Consider the following 18,615-nt stretch of genomic DNA (forward strand, 5'->3'; position numbering starts at 1 on the left):
TTTATTGGTTGATAAACTCTGAAGAGAAGTTTTTAGTTCTGTTTTGTTACTGACTCATAGGCTGTCATAGCAATAGACAATCAGTTTAGAAATAGCTGTGACCAAAATATTAAAATAAATTATTGTTACATGTCAGGATGTACTCTTATGACAAAAATAGAGGAAAATGAGCTGCAACAGAAGAAAATCAGCAACCTGTACTTATAGACATCATTTTCTGTTTCAGAGGTTTAGAGGTAAGGGGTGTAGATGGAAGCATATACAACCTAAAAGTAAAAAAAAAAAAAAAAAAAAGGAAAGGCATGGAAAATAGAAGCTACCATTAAAGTAACTGATTTATAAGTCTGTCAGAAGGGACTAATAGCTCTAATTCCAGGGAAATCATTTGAAAAATCTATTCCAGAGTTATTCAATGTGGAGAGCAAGAGAAGAGTGGAATGAAATTGATAGAATCCTTCAAATGTTCAACACATGACTTAAAGGCTCAGTAAAAATACAGATGGTAGTCATTTAAGTCAGTGATATATAAGGCAGCTAGATGTTTGTCATGAGTTCCCATTAAGCTAGGCTAAATTTTACGTCATGTAGACAAAATCAGTTTGCTCAATTCCTATGCATTAAAGTTAAAATATTACTTTAGGCATTGAGGAAAAATTGGAGAATTCCTATCACTTAGAACAGGATGCCCATCCAGTCCATCTATCCATATGTTCAATAGTTCTGATCTATATTAGAACTAGATTTGAAGAGGAAATTTAAGGGATCAAACCAATGTATATTGCTAAAGCATTTTGTGGAAGGAAATTCTAAGGAAATGATAAAGACATATAGGAGATGATTCCATGTATGCAATAAACCTTGACCTGCCTATATAGATCAAGAGATAACAGACCTGGGGGATCAAGGAGATAAAGGAACCCCAAGAACTTTGGTAATTGCAACAACTCAATAACATCCGATTTGCTAGGCTTTTTCATTCTTTACCCTGATGAAGAATAACAAAAAAATTTATCAAATGCTACTAAGATTTCTTGAGGGGAGGGGAAAAGGTAGTTGGATAATCATAGGTCAAAGATTTAGAGTTTGAATGAAACTCAAGTCACATAGTCCAACTCCCTAATTTTACAGATGAGGAAAAGTGAAAAATTTCCTTTCAAAATAATCAACAAGGATTAGTTCATTGGTTCACTAAGATTTCTGTATGAATAAATAGTAATCCTTGAAATTGGGAAGGAGTGTGTGTGTGTGTGTGTGTGTGTGTGTGTGTGTGTGTGTATCTGTCTGTGTCTGTGTCTGTGTGTTGGGAGGGTGGTGGTGGAAGTGGAATGGTGGTAGAATGAGGGAAAAAGGTTTTTTTTTTTAATTATCCTTGCAATTTGATGGGTCTCAAACAGTGCAGCTCCAAGAGCCAACCTCATTTGTCAAAAGTATTTATTGTTTGCTATGTGTTCAACACCGTTCTTGGTATTTTCTTGGAGGGTACAAAAGAAACACGTGACAGTTTCATCCCAGAAAAGGAAATAATTACTCCATTTTCTATCTGCGGTTTTGCTTAATTTCAACCACAAGGACAAGATATCCCTTCTAGAATAAACTCATCACTTCTAATCTCATCACCATGCTGCTGATTCAGTCTTTGATAGTCAACTCCTTTCCTCATCCTCCTCTCCTCTCTCATTAGAAGGCTGGAAGAGAAAGCACTTCTCCACAAATATTTATAGAGGGCAGAATTTGAATTTTAGCTCCTGCCACTTACCATCTTCAGTTTTATCCAATTTTAACTACATAAAAACAAGCTGCCGCCATCCTGGGTATCCATCAATGTCTTCCCCACCTCCACCCTATTTTCCCACCTTTTAAAATGTATTTTCTTCTTGGAAGGCAGAAATTGTCTTTCTTTTTCTTATTTGTATCCCAAGTATTTAGGATAGCACCTGCCATGTAATAGGCTCTTAAATATTTATTGAATTGAATGACTGAAAAAATTCTTAAAATACAAAGCAATAAAATAATATCATCTCAAATTTATATAGGGCTTTGAGATTACAAAGCACTTTACTCACTATATTGTTGTTAGGTAGAGGATGTAATTATTACTAACCTCATTTTGCACCTGAAAAATTAAGCTTTATAGCATTTAAGTAGATTGTCTGTGGTGATATAGATATTAAGTGTCACAGCTGGATTTAGATCCACTCTTGGTTGTATGTATGACCATGACTAAACTGCTTAACTTCTCTCTAGAATTTTAATGTGTGTGTGTATGTATATGTATGTATATATGTATGTGTGTATATATATATATATAGATAGATAGATAGATAGATGTGTATACATACACATATATGGGCAGCTTTGACTAGTTCAGGAGAGGGGAGCCTTTTTTTTTTTTTTCTGCCAAGGGCCATTTGGATATTTAGAACACTATTTGTGGTCCATACAAAATGATCAGTTTATGGAATTCAAACAGTGGGAGGTTGCTCAAGTTTTCAACTCATCATTGTTTCTGGTTGCCTTAGCAAAGGATTTTATGGGCATTATTCAGCCTGTGGACTGGAAGTTCCCTGCTCCTGGACTAGATGGTATTTATTTTCCTTTCTGGTGTTGAATTTATGTTTTTATTATAAGCCAAAGAGCATAATACAGTAGGTAAATGGTAATGTTAGTCAAGATGAGATCAATACTGATGTCCAACAGTGACAGAAAGGGAGTTTCATGGAAGAGGAGGCAGAATGTAATGCAGTCCCTGAAGAAAGGCCATAATAAAGAGAACATTCCAGATAGACATGACAACATGAAGAGGATTAAGGATTTTTTTCCCCCTACATCTCCTTTTTTCCCCCCATGTTGTTGTTCTCTAGTATTTTCTTTCTTTTTCTTCCTTCCTTCCTTCCTTCCTTCCTTCCTTCCTTCCTTCCTTCCTTCCTTCCTTCCTTCCTTCCTTCCTTCCTTCCTTCCTTCCTTCCTTCCTTCCTTCCTTCTTTCTTTCTTTCTTTCTTCTTTCTTTCTTTCTTTCTTCTTTCTTTCTTCTTTCTTTCTTTCTTTCTTTCTTTCTTTCTTTCTTTCTTTCTTTCTTTCTTTCTTTCTTTCTTTCTTTCTTTCTTTTCTTTCTTTCTTTCTTTCTTTCTTCTCTCTTTAAATTTTTTTATTAAAGGTGTTTAATTTTCAAAAGATATTTATAAATATTTTTTCAACATTAATCCTTGCAAAACCTTGTGTTCCAATGACCACCCTCCCTTTCCCCTAGATAGCAAGTGATCCAATATATGTTAAACACCACATCTATTTTTAATAGAGTGATCTTGAGTTCATTTTTTCTAACCATAATTTCATTTATCATATCTATTTATCAATGGTGAAATAATGGGTTTGTAGGAAATAAAGATAAAATGAGAAAAACTACAAAAACAATTGACTACCTGATAATCGTGGATATCTTCATCTACAAAAAAGCATAGTTGGACTAGATAGCTTCTAAGCCCCCTCATAGCTCTAGATCTATGATTACATGAAAATTAATAAAAAGATTATGTGGTATAGAACTTTTTGTATGTGGGGCAAAATCATACCAGGACAAGTAGCACTGTTGTCAGCAAGATGGATAGAACACTGGGCTTGGAATTATGAAGACCTGGATTCAAAACTAATCTGAAACACTGTGCAATATCTATCATCTTTGATTTCCTACATCAAAATTATGAATGATAATAACATCTCTCTCACAGGGTTTCTATAAGGATCAAATCACATATAAAGTACTCTGAAAATCTAAAAGGACTATTAAATGCTAACTATAATTATTGTTCTGGGGTTGGGAGGGAGGATTGATGTTGTGATCTTTTTTTTGATTTCCTACATCAAAATTATGAATGATAATAACATCTCTCTCACAGGGTTTCTATAAGGATCAAATCACATATAAAGTACTCTGAAAATCTAAAAGGACTATTAAATGCTAACTATAATTATTGTTCTGGGTTGGGAGGGAGGATTGATGTTGTGATCTTTTTGGGGGAAGAATAAAATTCCAGCATAGCATAAGGACAATATATCCAAACTCAGAAGAAACAGTTCATTTGGTAACACCCCTTGAAAATGAATTACTCCAAATAATTGGGGAAGTAAGGACAGAGAGGTGTGGTGGGTTGCTAGATTGTTATCTGTATACTAGATCCGATATCCATGCCTTAGAGACCACAGATAGCTTGGGATCTGAAATCAGGAAATCTGAGTTCAAATCCATCTTCATACTGTTGAAAAGGTGGAATTTTCACCCTAATTAACAAGGCAAAACTCACAACAAAGAATTAAAAGGATTTTATTATGTTTGTCAAGGTAGCAACAGGTTGGCTGGCTGATCACTGAAGATCAGCAACGGCTTCCAGATGAGGGCAACTTTTATAGGTAATTTTAAGACAATTCAGATAAATCCACCACAACTGAAATGCATCTCAGTTTCTCCCCAAGATAACAAGAAGGTTATAGTCTTGAGGTAACAAAGAACTAGTAATACAAAAAGCTAAAGATCTTGTGTCTCCCTCCTAACTGGTGCCTCTCCCAACAGATTGATAAATTGAAGAGGAAATGACGGGATCCTGAGTCAACAATGTGTTTATTATCTAGGAGTCTCTGGGCAAGTCACTTTACAGTCTGCCTCAGTTTTCTTATCTGTAAAACTGGATTATTCCAATTACAACACCAGCACCTACCTCCCAGAGTTGTATTGTTGTGGTTGAGTCATTGCAGTTATGTCCGACTCTCTGTGACCCAATTTGGGGTTTCTTGGAAGAGGAATAAAGTGATTTACTATTTCTTTCTCTAGCTCATTTTGCAGATTAGGAACTAAGACAAATAGGCTTAGGTGACTTGCCTAGCATCATTTAACTAGTAAGTATTTGAGGCCATATTTGAATTCCAGGGCCACAGTTCTATCCACTGGACCACCTAGTTTGTAGTGAGTTATCAATTGAGATAATATGAATAAAGTGTTTTGCAAAGCTATAGAAAGCTAGCTAGCTAATAGCCTCATTATTTTGTTGTTGTTATTCTTGTCAATTAAATACGATGATCCATTATTTCTTCACAATTGCCATTCAACAATCATGATTATTCATTGGTGCTGTCCTTACAGACAACAAATCCATTCTTGGGAGAATAGGGAGAGGAAAAAGCTGAAATAGGACGCTCCACAAAAATATATATATATATATATATATATATATATATATATATATATATATATATATATATATATATATATATATATATATATATAAATACCATCAAATCTTCAGAGTATTATTATGTTACAGTTAAGAGTACCCTCAGGGAGCCATCTGAACAATTTAATTAATTAATTTTACTTGATAGAAAATGCAAGCCACAGAAAGGAGAAATGGCTTGTCCAATGTCAGAGAGGAAGGTTCTTTCAACTTTTACTGAAATTGTACATAAATTGAAGTGGAGTTAAACAGAACTGTATTAACACTGCAATTAATCACCTTGTCCAAGCTCTTCATTTTATAGAAGAAGAAAGAAGATCAAAGAAGGGATGAGTGCCTCCAAATTCAGTGCCTTGTACTTGTTAAAATTTGGTCTTCTGGGAACAAGAGCATCCTTTCAGAAGATCAGTCTCTTGTCTCAGGACAGACACCAAAGCAAGGAGGAGACCTACAGTTTCTTGCAGTTTTACCTTAGTGCTAATTCACTACTTCTATTTTGCTAGGATAGTTTCAGCATCTTGGGAAACAAAGCTTCAAGGAAAAGAAGTGTTTCAATGTAGGGCTCAAGGGGATGGCACTGACATTGCTTTTATTTTCCCCTATCTCCTTCCTTCATTTTCACTCTCTTGGGGCAGAGCTTGATGAAATAAGAGAGTTTCTAGAATTTGGGAGCTTTCAATTTGGCCCCTATTCCTAATCCCTGGATTACAAATCTTCTAGAAAGTCTGAAAAAATCAGAGAAGGTGAAATTATGGGTGAAAGAGAAATCTTGTGGGATGGAAAAAGCAGAAATATCTTCAGGACGATCCAGATTTCTGGGAAGGGTGGAAACCCTATCTCTCCATCCCACCTTTACTGGCAGACTTACCTTTTCTAGCTCACTAGCCCCTCTGCAGGTGGATGTTGTTCCCTAGGTTACTTGCTCCCCACAAGTGACAAGATGGATTATGAGGATAGAAGGTTGCACTACAGTTGGTTTCCTTGGGACAAAGCTAAAGTTCCCTCCTCATCCCAAAGCTCTTTAAAGACTGCGCCCTTCTGGTCTGAGTGACCCCCAAGATAATCTTTGATTTCCTCCAGTAAGTCTGGCGGAGTCTGACCTGTGTTCTGAATGTGCTTCCCTCATCTTTTCTTTTTTTCAGCTGGCTTGAGTAGGGTTTCCTTGTTCCTTCATTTTCTTTTTTCCCTTAGAAAAATTGTTCTCAGGACCCTTTAAACATCTTGCCATAGAACAAATTTTCTGCCCTTTAGCCCATTCTGGGATAATGCCTCTGTTATCTGACCTTAGTTAGTACTGTGATATAGTGAATGTACCATTAGGTTAAAAAAAAAAAAAGTGGCTCCTGCAAGTGCCAGCTCTAAGCAGTCACACTAAATCCAGGTAATTGTTTATTTTCTTCCCTTTATTTGCCACTGTTGGTTCAGGCAAAATCTAACTAGGCTGTTCCCCATTTGACTCAGAAAGAGAAAATAAGTCAATTCAGCTTCCAGATGCTCTTTTGCTGGAATGTAGTAAGTAATCAATAATGATAAAAAGAAATTTAAAACACCTCAAACAACACTTGGTCAAAAGGCTGTAAACATCTGGTGCCTTTTTAAAGTAAAAATTATAATTGTGTTTTAGGCCATGTTTTCTGTACATCATGGTAATGGGCCTGCTGGGCGTAATTAGCTGACAAATGATAAAAGAGACCACTGTAGCTGAGACAGAAGCTGATTGCCAGGAGCGTTAGATGGATTGGGCAGAAGCCATGAGAATTAGGAGTGATAGGAATGTGACATGGGAGCCAGGGAGGTATGTATAACTTGCTGTGTTCTGGCTGAATTGCTTTAGTGTTGAGAGAGGGCATTAGAGGTCTACAAAGATCCAATTATTTGAACCAGTTGCGATTCATCTCATAAAAAAAAAAAAAAAAGAAAACAAAACTTTGACTTTTGTCATTTTGCTTCATGAGGGTATATCAATACTTAAAGGTTATTGTATTTGGTGTCTTTCAAATATGTTAGGAGATTTTGTCTTGTATATTGCCTTCCAGTCCCACAATAGTTTTCCAATTTAATATTTCAGAAGTTCTTTGGATGCAGAAACTAGTAAGAGAGATTATAGATTTAAAACTATCGGGATTTTAGAGGCTATCTAGTCCAAACCCCTCTGTTATAGATGAAGAAATTGAATCCCAAGAAGATTAAGTAACTTTCCCAATTTACATAGCTAATAAGTGACAGAACATAGATTTGAAACCTTATCTTCTATATGAGGAAACTTTAATGTGGGAAGCTGATAGTGATATAGATCTTTTATAATGTTTGTGATGGGGCAGATTTTAGAATGAAGCTTAATTATGGAACATTTGCTTTATTCATTTTCATTTTCAAATACTATATTCACTGTTTATAGCTTTATTGTAATTACCGAAATAAATGAATTTACAGATGTGGCTCATGCTATCTGGAATGCTACCCTCATTATTTTCAGCTTGATTTTTAATCAATGTTGATCGAATCTAATATTGTCACATATTGCTTTTTGAATTTTATTTACATAGCTCTTGCCTCTCCATGTAATGTCCTCCAGAAGGGCCTTGATCTCAGCAGGATAAACACCATGAGAATGGACAAGAATAGAGTCCAAAGTCTTTATTGTCTCTTACACAGTCTGTGTCTGTCATAGTTTGACCCAGTCTCAGTCTGACCAGTCTCATGTAGCAGTCTGCCAGTCTACCAGTCTCAACCAGTCTCCCCTTCCAGATCTGACTTTGTCCCTAGTTTAAATACTCTATTACAATTACATCATTACAATATTCTGAATATGTGTGAACTAGAGAACCATTACATCACCATATTAAGTACTAAGTATATATGTGAACTAGAGAACCATCTTCTCATCAATTCCACTGAGTTAACACCTTATTTCAAGTATACTTCTCCAGAGTTCCGGCCCTCTACATCTCCAAATAGGAAAGAGTTCATTTCAGACTTGGAAAGGTCTCTGGGGGTACTGAGGAGACTCAGGTATCATCCCTACAAATGCCTTCTGTTACCTGACCTTAGTTACTACTGTGAAATAGGGAATGTACCGTTAGGTTAAAAAAACAGCTCCAAATGGCCTGCACCAAAGTGTATCAAGAAATTCAACATGGCACACCTCTCAATGGCCTATCCTATATCAAGTCAAAAAGTACTGAGTCATACCCAGTCTAGATTTCAGATACTTTACCGAAATAAAAAACAAACAACTAGCCTATCTTGAATGGGATAGATATTATTCTTACAAGAAAATCAAAAAGTTAAGTAATTTGCTCTTTGGGCTTTTAAAACCCTTTACAGACCATCCTCAACATCCAACTTTACTATTTGTTCTTTTCATTCCACATCCTTCAGTCTAATTAACTATTTTTTCCTTACCAAATGAATCTCTTACTTCTTTCAATACTTAATCCAAGCACAAACTTCTAAATGAAATTTTTCTTGATTCCACCAGAGTACTGCCGTACTCCCTCCCAAGCTACCTTATATTTATTCTGTATATATTTATAAATGTACATGTTAACCTTTCCCAATAGAATTACATTTCCTTGAGAGCAGGAACTGTTTTAATTTTGTTTATTATTGTTACCTGGCACAGCTCCTAGCATGTAAATATGTTTAAGAAATGCTTATTGATTGATTTATTGCTTATCATCACATAGCAAATAAATATCAGAAGTGAAGTTTGAATCTAGGGAAGATGACCAGGGTCAATTTGACCTCCATATTCTCAATATAGATACCACAGTTTAAACAATAGTCTTTATAAGGCTTTTTTTTTTTTTTTTTTTTTTGTCTTTGCCCTCAAGAGCCAGTTGAGAAGTAAATGGGGTTATAGTGGTGCTTATTTGTTGTAATCAAATTTTCTCAATAATCCAAATACTGTACTTGAAAGCTAAACATATATTATATAAAAATTGTTATGGACCTATCCGGGACTCTTTTCTAAACAATTTAGTTATTGGATTGTCCTAAGCATATGATTATAATATAATTTTATTTTTAAAGAGAAATAATGGCAAATCTTCTACATAATTCAAGTATGACAATCACACTTCCCTTAATATTGTCTCTAGATGGGTAATAGATCCATGATTTCATTGGTAGATTGACATCTTATGTGTACCTTAGAGTCTTAGTTTCCTAGGCAATTATTTCACTTTACCTCTGTTTCCAGGTTATTGAGTGAAATATTCATTTTCTATATCACTACATTGATAGACCAATCATGATTATTCTTTAGAAAGGCATAGCTCCTCCTTCCTCCCTCTCTCTCTTCCTCCCTCTCTCCCTCCCTCCCTCTCTTCCTCCCTCCCTTCCTCCCTCCCTCTCTTCCTTCTTTTCTCCCTCCTTTCCTCCCTTCCTCCCTCCTCCCTCCCTTCCTTCTTCCTTCCTCCCTCCCTTCCTTCTTTCCTCCCTCCCTTCCTCCCTCCCTCCCTCCCTTCTCTCCTCTTTCCTTCCCTCCCTCCCTCCCTCCCTTCCTTCCTTCCTGCTTCCTTTCTTTCCTCCCTTCCTTCCTTCCTGCTTCCTTTCTTTCCTCCCTTCCTTCCTCTCTCCTTCCCTCCCTCCCTCCTTCCTTCCTTCCTTCCTTCCTTCCTTCCTTCCTTCCTTCCTTCCTTCCTTCCTTCCTTCCTTCCTTCCTTCCTTCCTTCCTTCCTTCCTTCCTTCCTTCCTTCCTTCCTTCCCACAGAAGATAATAGTCAATTTGTAGTAGTTTTTAGTTATGTCTGAAATGATTTGTTTATGTAACATATGGACATAGTATGATTAAATGATTTGTGAAAACACTGATGATTTGAGATTTCAAGTGAAAGAAATTGATAATGTTCAATGTTAAATACTAAAGTGATTTCCATGTTATAAAGAGAATGCATCATTTAATTTAAAAATGTTTTATCTCACTAATTCAATTTCTAATTAGAGTGCACATACCTATAAAATGAACACATTAATGAGATAGTCAAAGAAATTTCATAGAATTATTAGTCTAGATATTATTTTCAAAAATGAACATCTATAACTACTTATGCATACATTAAAGGGAAAATTCTCATTATGCAAAATAATTGAATATCATATGTTAAAAAATTTACCCAAAGAGATTAAAGGCAGTGCAAAATTGCAGCAAGCCAATTACTTAATCGCTTGTTTCAACTATTTATCTCTCCTTTTGTCTTCATAACACTCCTCCCAATTGTTATTTCTTTAATTCCCATAAATTGCAATGATAAAAAAAGAAAACGTTATCTATTTGGACTTTCTTTTCATTGGTGAAATTATTCTTCTCATTAATCCAGTCACGCACTCATTTATCGAAATTTTTGGGTCTAAGTTTGTGTTTAGAATAAATGATCTCTGACACCTTTCCAAATCTGAGATTTTGTTACTCTGTAAAAATTCACTGGGCAAGACATCCATCCATCGATCCATCGATCCATCCATATGACTTATTTTATCATTCATTAATAAAATAGGCAACCAACATTCATTTAAATAATTATGATTACAGTATACAGATTATGGTGCTAAGTGACAAGACCAGTACAACGTCAAGATGACATGATCTCTCCCCTCAAGAAACTTACAGTACAGCAGTTTTTTTTTTTTTTTTTAATAGAAACAAACACAGATAGTTTTATAAAGGAATGAAGGATTTTGTCCTGGCCAGAATACAGAGCAAACATCAGAACCTTTGTTGATAACAGATATACAAAATAAAAGCAAGAATGTAGACTCAGAGGATAATAGGCAATAACCTTTACATCCTTACTTAGTTTTTGTTCTTGCTCAAAATGTGTTTTGGGATTAAAGGGTCCCCATCAAAGTTCAAAAGAGAGTTATAAAAAAATTGCCTACCTCTATTGTCTGAGATCGTAGACTTCAAATAATTACTGGATCCAAGCAAAAAAAAAAAAAAAAAAAAAGATTTAATCTTCATCTAAGGCACTCTATGTCTGTCTTTCTTTCTTTCTTTCTTTCTTTCTTTCTTTCTTTCTTTTTTTTTTCTTTCTTTCTTTCTTTCTTTCTTCCTTCCTTCCTTCCTTCTTCCTTCCTTCCTTCCTTCCATCCTTCCTTCCTTCCTTCCATCCTTTCTTCCTTCCTTCCTTTCTTCCTTTCTTCCTTCCTTCCTTCCTTCCTTCCTTCCTTCCTTCCTTCTTCCTTCCTTCCTTCCTTCCTTCATTTAATTGTGGTGGTTCACAGCTTTAATTGTGGTGGCTTCCAACTTTGGCTATGGGTAAAGGAGCTATCTAGCTTTCTAGCATTTGTTTCTTAGCAGGTGAATGTGAAGAATTGAGGCACAGAAGATAATAGTCTAATTAATGGTTGGCAGAAGACTAGTAAACAGAAGATCAGCAGGGATGCTCAGAAGGGAGAGGCAAGATAACATTCCTAGACTACATCAGCAATTTAGTGTGAGCTGGAAGTGTGAGCTGCCCTCACCACATGGGTTTTAGTGACTAATGTTCTCCATCTTTATGCTTGTCCCAAGCATTCTCTGGGCATGTACTTTCTCACTAAGTAACCCATCATCCGTATTCCTTGGCTACATGTGTCCATCATGAGTGTATACCTTCCATGTCTTCTGGTCAAGAGCTTCTTGCGTACCACCATTGTTAACAATGTGGTAACTTGCTAAAGAATGTGCCCCATTCATACACGAAAATGTTGTAATTATGCCTTTATTTGTAGGATTATTTTGTTGTATGCTGTGACCACTGGCTCACTGGTAAAGTTTAAGTTAAGAGTTAGTAAGTTAAGAGTTTGTGGTGACCCACAGCATGTCTTGAATCTGCAATAGTTTTTCTGGGAGACCATGGATAAGAGAGAGTATCCCAGGTGCTGTAGTTTCAATATACAATATTATGTGAAAAATGCACCGGAGATTCACAAAGTGCTTTGTAAGATCTGAGTAGAAAGGTCGGTATTGATGAGGGCAAAGGGAGTGCTAAGGAAGGCGGCCTAGAAGAGTCTTTCCTCTTTAATGTGGGCTTTTAAGGCATCCGTGGGACTTCAGCTGGAGAAGCAGGACATCCACAAGCATGCACAAAGAGCAGAGCCACGTAAGTGGGACAATGATGGCGTGTTCAGGGATCAGAGGGTTTGACAAAAGGGTTGAGCGGTATGGTTCTCGAACCTTTGCTTGGTGAAACTGGTTGATGCTTATGATTTGATCTCTTCTTGGTATTTTATACTTACAGCTTATTTCCACATCATCAACAAAATGTTTCCTAGCTGAAAAGCTTAGAATTAGTGAATGTTCCTGAGTTGGTTTTTTTTTTTTTTTTTTTGGATACTTTTCAACCACACTTCCCTTCCCACTTTTTCAGACTGACTCATTGGCAAATGATTCTGACTTGGAAGCCTTGATATGCCACTCTGACCCTACCCCAGCATCAGTCACCAGTGTAGGATGTAATAGCTTGTAGGATAATAATTATGAAATATTCTGAAAATATAGGCTGTTATTATTTTTAATATATGTATGAAAGAGATTATGTAATCTTTGTCAATTAAAGATAGTCATCTCCAGTCTTTGTAGCTTAAAAATTTTCCTGCATTTTTAACCTAAAATTATCCTGTTGCCCTTTAAATGTATTATTTTCATACCCTCCCCAATCCCTAATAGAGTTGTTAGTAGAGATGAGTTGTGCTTGTTCTATCATAACCTTGAGTATGGATATGTAAAACATAATGGTGTTACTGAAAGACAAATGAATTGATAAGACATTAGATTTTATGCTCTCTCTCAATGGTTTATTCTTCAGGCTCAAATGTATCAAGTTCTTTAAACTTTTCAATTTAATTTAATTCAACAAGCGTTTGTTTATCATGTTCAAGGCTGTTCTTTGTTCTTCATTCTCAAAAGGGACTATGACATCAGAGAGGTGATGTTATGACATGCAAGTGAACTGGATTAAAGTAAGGGAAGGCTGTGCAAGGTCACCTGCCTCACTTTCCCCTCCAAAGCATTCTGGGGGAATGAGAATATAAAGGACAAAAAAATTCTTAAATCCTGTTTGTGTGTAAGAGAGGAATATAGCATTTATATGTGAAAATAAATGTAATTTGAGGAGGGATAGAATATTGACAAGTAAGGTAATAGTGAAAATCTTTCTTAAAAAGGGACAGTGAAATTGAAGCTTGAAATAAATTCAGGATTCTAATAGGAGGAAGGAGGGAATGCATTGTAGGGATGCAAGACAATCTGTATAAAAAGTATGAAGGCTCTGCTGGAGATGAAATGCTAAATTCCAGCTAATCTCCAGCAGACAGTTTGCTTAGAACATAAAGAGTGAGTGAAGGAAAACATATGAAGTAAGGTGGAAAAGGTCAACTAAAGCAAATTTCGAAGGGTTTCTCACAAAAGATTTGTTTATTCAAGTCCCTTTTTTGTTCTTTTGGATTTCTTAAATTTCTTTCTTCTTTCCTAATTCATGAGTTTTGGAAGATTCACCAAAGGGCATGGTAGAATTGCTAAATTGCTTTAAAATGCTAAAAGAATTTAAAAAAAGAGTTAGATGGCATTGCCTGCCCCATATATTTGTTGTTTATTTTTTCCCCTAAGATGCTACCTACAATCTCCTGAGAGCTGTATTATAGTCAGTTCAAGTACCTTGACCTGCCTGTTTTCCACAGCATTCTTTTGCTAAGATTAACTTTTTAACAGTAAATGAAAACATTCCTATAGTGCCATCTTTGCTTGAATATGCTTGAAAATGACCTATTTGATTAAATTCTTGATAGATTTTTCACCCAAACATTTCAGGGATTTGGAATATTTTACCAATTCACCCCAAAATTTCAGGGATTAGGAATATCTTACCAATTATAGCCTATTAGCAAGAGTTTCAATACATTCTTAAATGTACATTAGAGATCTTTCCAAATAGATGAATAAATAAAACCTTTACTTGTGTTCATGTGTTTGAATAACTGGTTTGGTAGCATAAGTACATCAGCTATACTGTGTATGAGAGTATCATCCTTAACTGCCCAAGAGCTAAAAACTAAATAAAGGAGGCACTAAGTTCTTAAACTACATGTTTGGTGATTTCTTTATTGAGCAAAAATTAATTTCTTGGATGAATCAGAAAGGAAATAGAATACTAGAATATGATAGGCCCAAACTCACTATGAGTTACAAGTAAATTCACTGGGTCCAGGAGATTCAAAATGGTCCACGGTTTCTCATGGACCAAGTAGAAGATACATAGAAATAGAGAGTGGGAAGCTGTAAAACAACAGCAATAACAAGTACAATTGGGAGAGCAGAAATTAAGGTACACATAATTACCATAAAGAAAGGAGGCAGGATTTTAGAATTAAGGATGATTGGTTTGATGATTTATATTAGGATGGAAATAGTGTGGCTGACTTTTCCTATCTACTACTACCAAACTTGAGGTGATAATTCTGTATCCCCATGAGCTCCTTTCTTGAGAATTTGAAAACTTTGCCTGTAGGTAGAGAGGAGAAATTTGTTTCTTTATTTGTTTTAAATGTTTGCATGGTCTTCCTAAAAAATGACAAGTGCCCGCAATTGTGGTGAGACTGTACTTATTGCACAGTTGTGAGGGGGACTGGGAAAAACACAGAGACGAGATAGAGCTAGGTGTAATAAGATAGAGTTTTACTAGAAATGCTGTTTTTGACTGGTGGCCCAGAGTGATGAAAAAGATAAAGAGACAGACGTATTTTGATTCTGTTTCTCAGAGTGGAGAAACAATTTATAGCTAGGGAAAAAACTCATCTTGGATAATGTCAGTAGTGGTATAAAGAACACATAAGAATGCCTGAACAACCCTTACTGGCACATCATTCCATTAACACTACTATATATGCTTGTCTATATGCACACACATACTCTATATGCATATATATCTATATTTTTATATAATATTATTGAAAGACTTTGAACTTTTACCTTCATTGAAATAAGTGCTCCTGTTATAAGCTGAGTTATTTTTGGCAAAGACCAATATTCACATCATAACATAATCAATATTTATATTATTATATCAATATATACATTATGATAATATTCAAATTTTGACCAGGACTTCTGAACTGTTTGCCTTTGAAAAGTTATACATCCCAAGAATCCACTTCTCCCAAAAAAATCTCCTTAGTTTAACATAATAGAATATTCTTGGAATATTTGTATCTAGTCTTAGAGAGGGATCTGAGTATCCCTGGACTTGCTGGAAACCATCCTCTCATGGCTGCTGAGAGGAACTCAAGTACCTTAGAAAAACACCCTCCTTGAGATGGCTCATCCACCTTCAGTCAGAATAGTTATATTCCCGGCTATTATAGCCATTCTGAGAAGGGTATGACATAAAACTGTATTCCCTCTTCCTTTGAGGATAATGTGCTATTTCTGCCACTTGTTCCCTTTGAGACTGCTGATTGCATCAGACCCAACTTCATCCTGCCATTAAACTGCTTGCTCAGAATCAAGTCCAAGTTTTCATTTCATGGGAATCTTGAACCTTATCATAACAACTTCTGGATATAAATACATGTATACATACAAACATACCTATGCATTTTTATATTCACACACATATATTCACATTTGACTTGATGAATTTGCGATTTTATCTATCCAAGAAGATTAGCAATTTCTCTTAAGCTTATTAGATGCCTATGATATGAAGAACTTAAATGAATTGCCAGGTATTATAGGCAGTTTGTGTCAGACATAAATCTTTTTAACTCTTAAGCCAGTTTTCTTTCACCTAGGCCATACATCCTCTAACCATGTGATTGGAAAGGGTATATCATTTGATGGATCAATAAAATATTACCTTCTTCAAATTTGGTCTCTAAGTTTTCATATTTCTTGATTATATTTAGAAAGATATAGCTTTGCTTTTCAGAAGTCTGTAATTGCAAGAGCAATTCTTTCTCACTTTGAGGGATATCAGTGAATTGCTATAGAATATATACATACATAGATGAATATAATATCAGGGGTCCTCAAACTACTGCCCGCGGGTCAAATTAGGCAGCTGAGGATGTTTATCCCCCTCACCCAGGGCTATGAAGTTTCTTTGTTTAAAGGCCCACAAAACTTTGTTTTGACTATAGTCCAGCTCTCCAACTGTCTGAGGGACAGTGAACTGGCCCCCTATTTAAAAAGTTTGAGGACCCCTGGAATTGTATTAATGATTAAGGCTTTTATCTCCTTCTTAGGAACTTTGTATATAGGAAATATGTTTTTTCTACCCTATGGAATATGAATAAGCATTTAATATAAAGAAAACCAAGGGGGAAAATCTATAAATACTTTTTGACATCCTTTGATTCATCTTTTGAGAGAGCAAAGAAAGTCCATTTTTCTTGCATTTGCCAGATAATTGGCATGGATCCTATGTGTTAATTATACTTTGTTTTGGCTTTTATCCCTAAAATCAGCCAAAAGGATCTTCTCATCTCTTCATAATAATTTTGTAGATAAAATGTCTATGTATATCTATCTATTTTATAGATAAAATGTCTATCTATAGAGTTCTGATGGCCCCATTACTTCTATACTCATAAACATGACTTTCTATATCCCTCTTTTTGGTCAGCCTTGAATAAAGTTGGTAATGTGCCACTTTCATACTTTTATCCCCCCAAGCCAACTTCTGCTATCAGCATATAGCTCCTTTGCTCATCTCATACACTTAAAAATAAATTACTTTGGCTAGGTAAGAACCCTTCTTGACTGAATAGATCAATCAAAACCAAGTGTTAATTCGATCCTCCATACTTCCTATAAGTCCTATAAACCACCATGCTTTAGCTACTGTACTTAAGTGCTGAGAATACAAATGGAAGTAAGGAGAAAGATGCTTATTGCTTTAAAAGTATTTACCTACTAATGGAGGTAGATGTGTCAAGGCATAGACAAAATAATTCTTCTCTCTGATCCTGCAGATTTCTTCTCATGTTGATGAATTCCTCCAGAAATGTCTGTTTGAAGGAATGGTTCAGACCAGCCATGCTTTCCTTTCCGGATTTTTTTTTTTTTTTGGTATATTTTAGTTGCTTTCTCCTTCTACTTCTTCAGCTTTTTCCCCTCATTTGTGAACTTCTCCCAGTTTTTGAGGAAGGAATAAGTCTAACCATATTTCATTTTCTAGACTTTGCACTAGCTCCAATACTTTTACTCTATTAGAATTAGAGTTCTTTAAGGCAGGAAATGTCTTTCTTTTGTCTTCTATTATGTCTTAAGCATACTGATTGCTTATAATATATTTATAAATAAATAGATATTTATTGACTTGTTGATTTCCTTGAATAAATCAAAGCCATGGTCCTGAGAGACTTATTTACATGCTAATAATTTGTATTAAAAATAAGCACTTATCTCAGATCCACTAAGAGGTTCCAAACATCTGGAAGTGGAAGGAAGAATTTGTGTGATACAGAACTGAAACAAGAACTGGTAGGCAGAGAAGTGAATTGACCCATGGCCAATTAGAGAGACATCAAGAAGGGCTATCTTGAAATAGATGACCTATTATAAGGAGGGTGTCTTAAGTGCATCATACTACTGGAGGACTGAAAAAAGATCTGTTCTTTCCCCAAATTTCTTCCTATTGCCTCTCTAAACACTGACACTCTAAGAGAGTCTCTTGTTTCCTTTTCTAAATGTTTTTAGTTACCTGAATTGTGCCTTAACCACAAAGAGTCATGCATTTCCATAAAAATAGATACAAATATGCATTTAAGTAGAGAGCCCACCTAGCTGGTGGCTTAGACCAACTGTGCATGAATTCATAACTTTTCATCTAAAATAAACTAATTCCTCAAAGAAAAAATTCCAGAAGAGGGAATCATGTGGAACTTAAGAGTCATTATATTGACTTTAGGCATAAAATGATCTAATTATTGTAACATATTATTACTTTGCATTCAAAGATCCCAAAGTATAGCGTTAGAAACAGGAGTAGCAGGTAACTTGCTTCCCATTAATCATTAACCTGAAACCTCCATTAGGAAGGAACATCTCAACACATAGTACAGATGGGACTTTTCCTATATATAAAAGGAAAGCTGGGACATTGTAACAGCAAAAACAAACCCTCAATTTTGATGCAGTTTTGGAGCCTTGAAGCAATGTGCTCTGCCTAAAAGTGACTGTAAAGAAAATCCTTTATAAAAAATTCTCCTTTGAACATATAAGTTTTGTGCGGCAGGTTTCTTTTCCCCATATATATATATATATATATATACTTATTTAACAAATTAAAGAAATAAAATATACAGGAAAAATTCAACTTTTCTTTCTCAGTTTTAAATACATTAAATTACTGTAGGAGAAGCTCTATTTTACACCAATACAGATCAGTATCTGTTTTAATTTATAATC

The sequence above is a fragment of the Antechinus flavipes genome, chromosome 6 (assembly GCF_016432865.1).
Source record: "Antechinus flavipes isolate AdamAnt ecotype Samford, QLD, Australia chromosome 6, AdamAnt_v2, whole genome shotgun sequence".
In the NCBI taxonomy this organism is placed as follows: domain Eukaryota; kingdom Metazoa; phylum Chordata; class Mammalia; order Dasyuromorphia; family Dasyuridae; genus Antechinus; species Antechinus flavipes.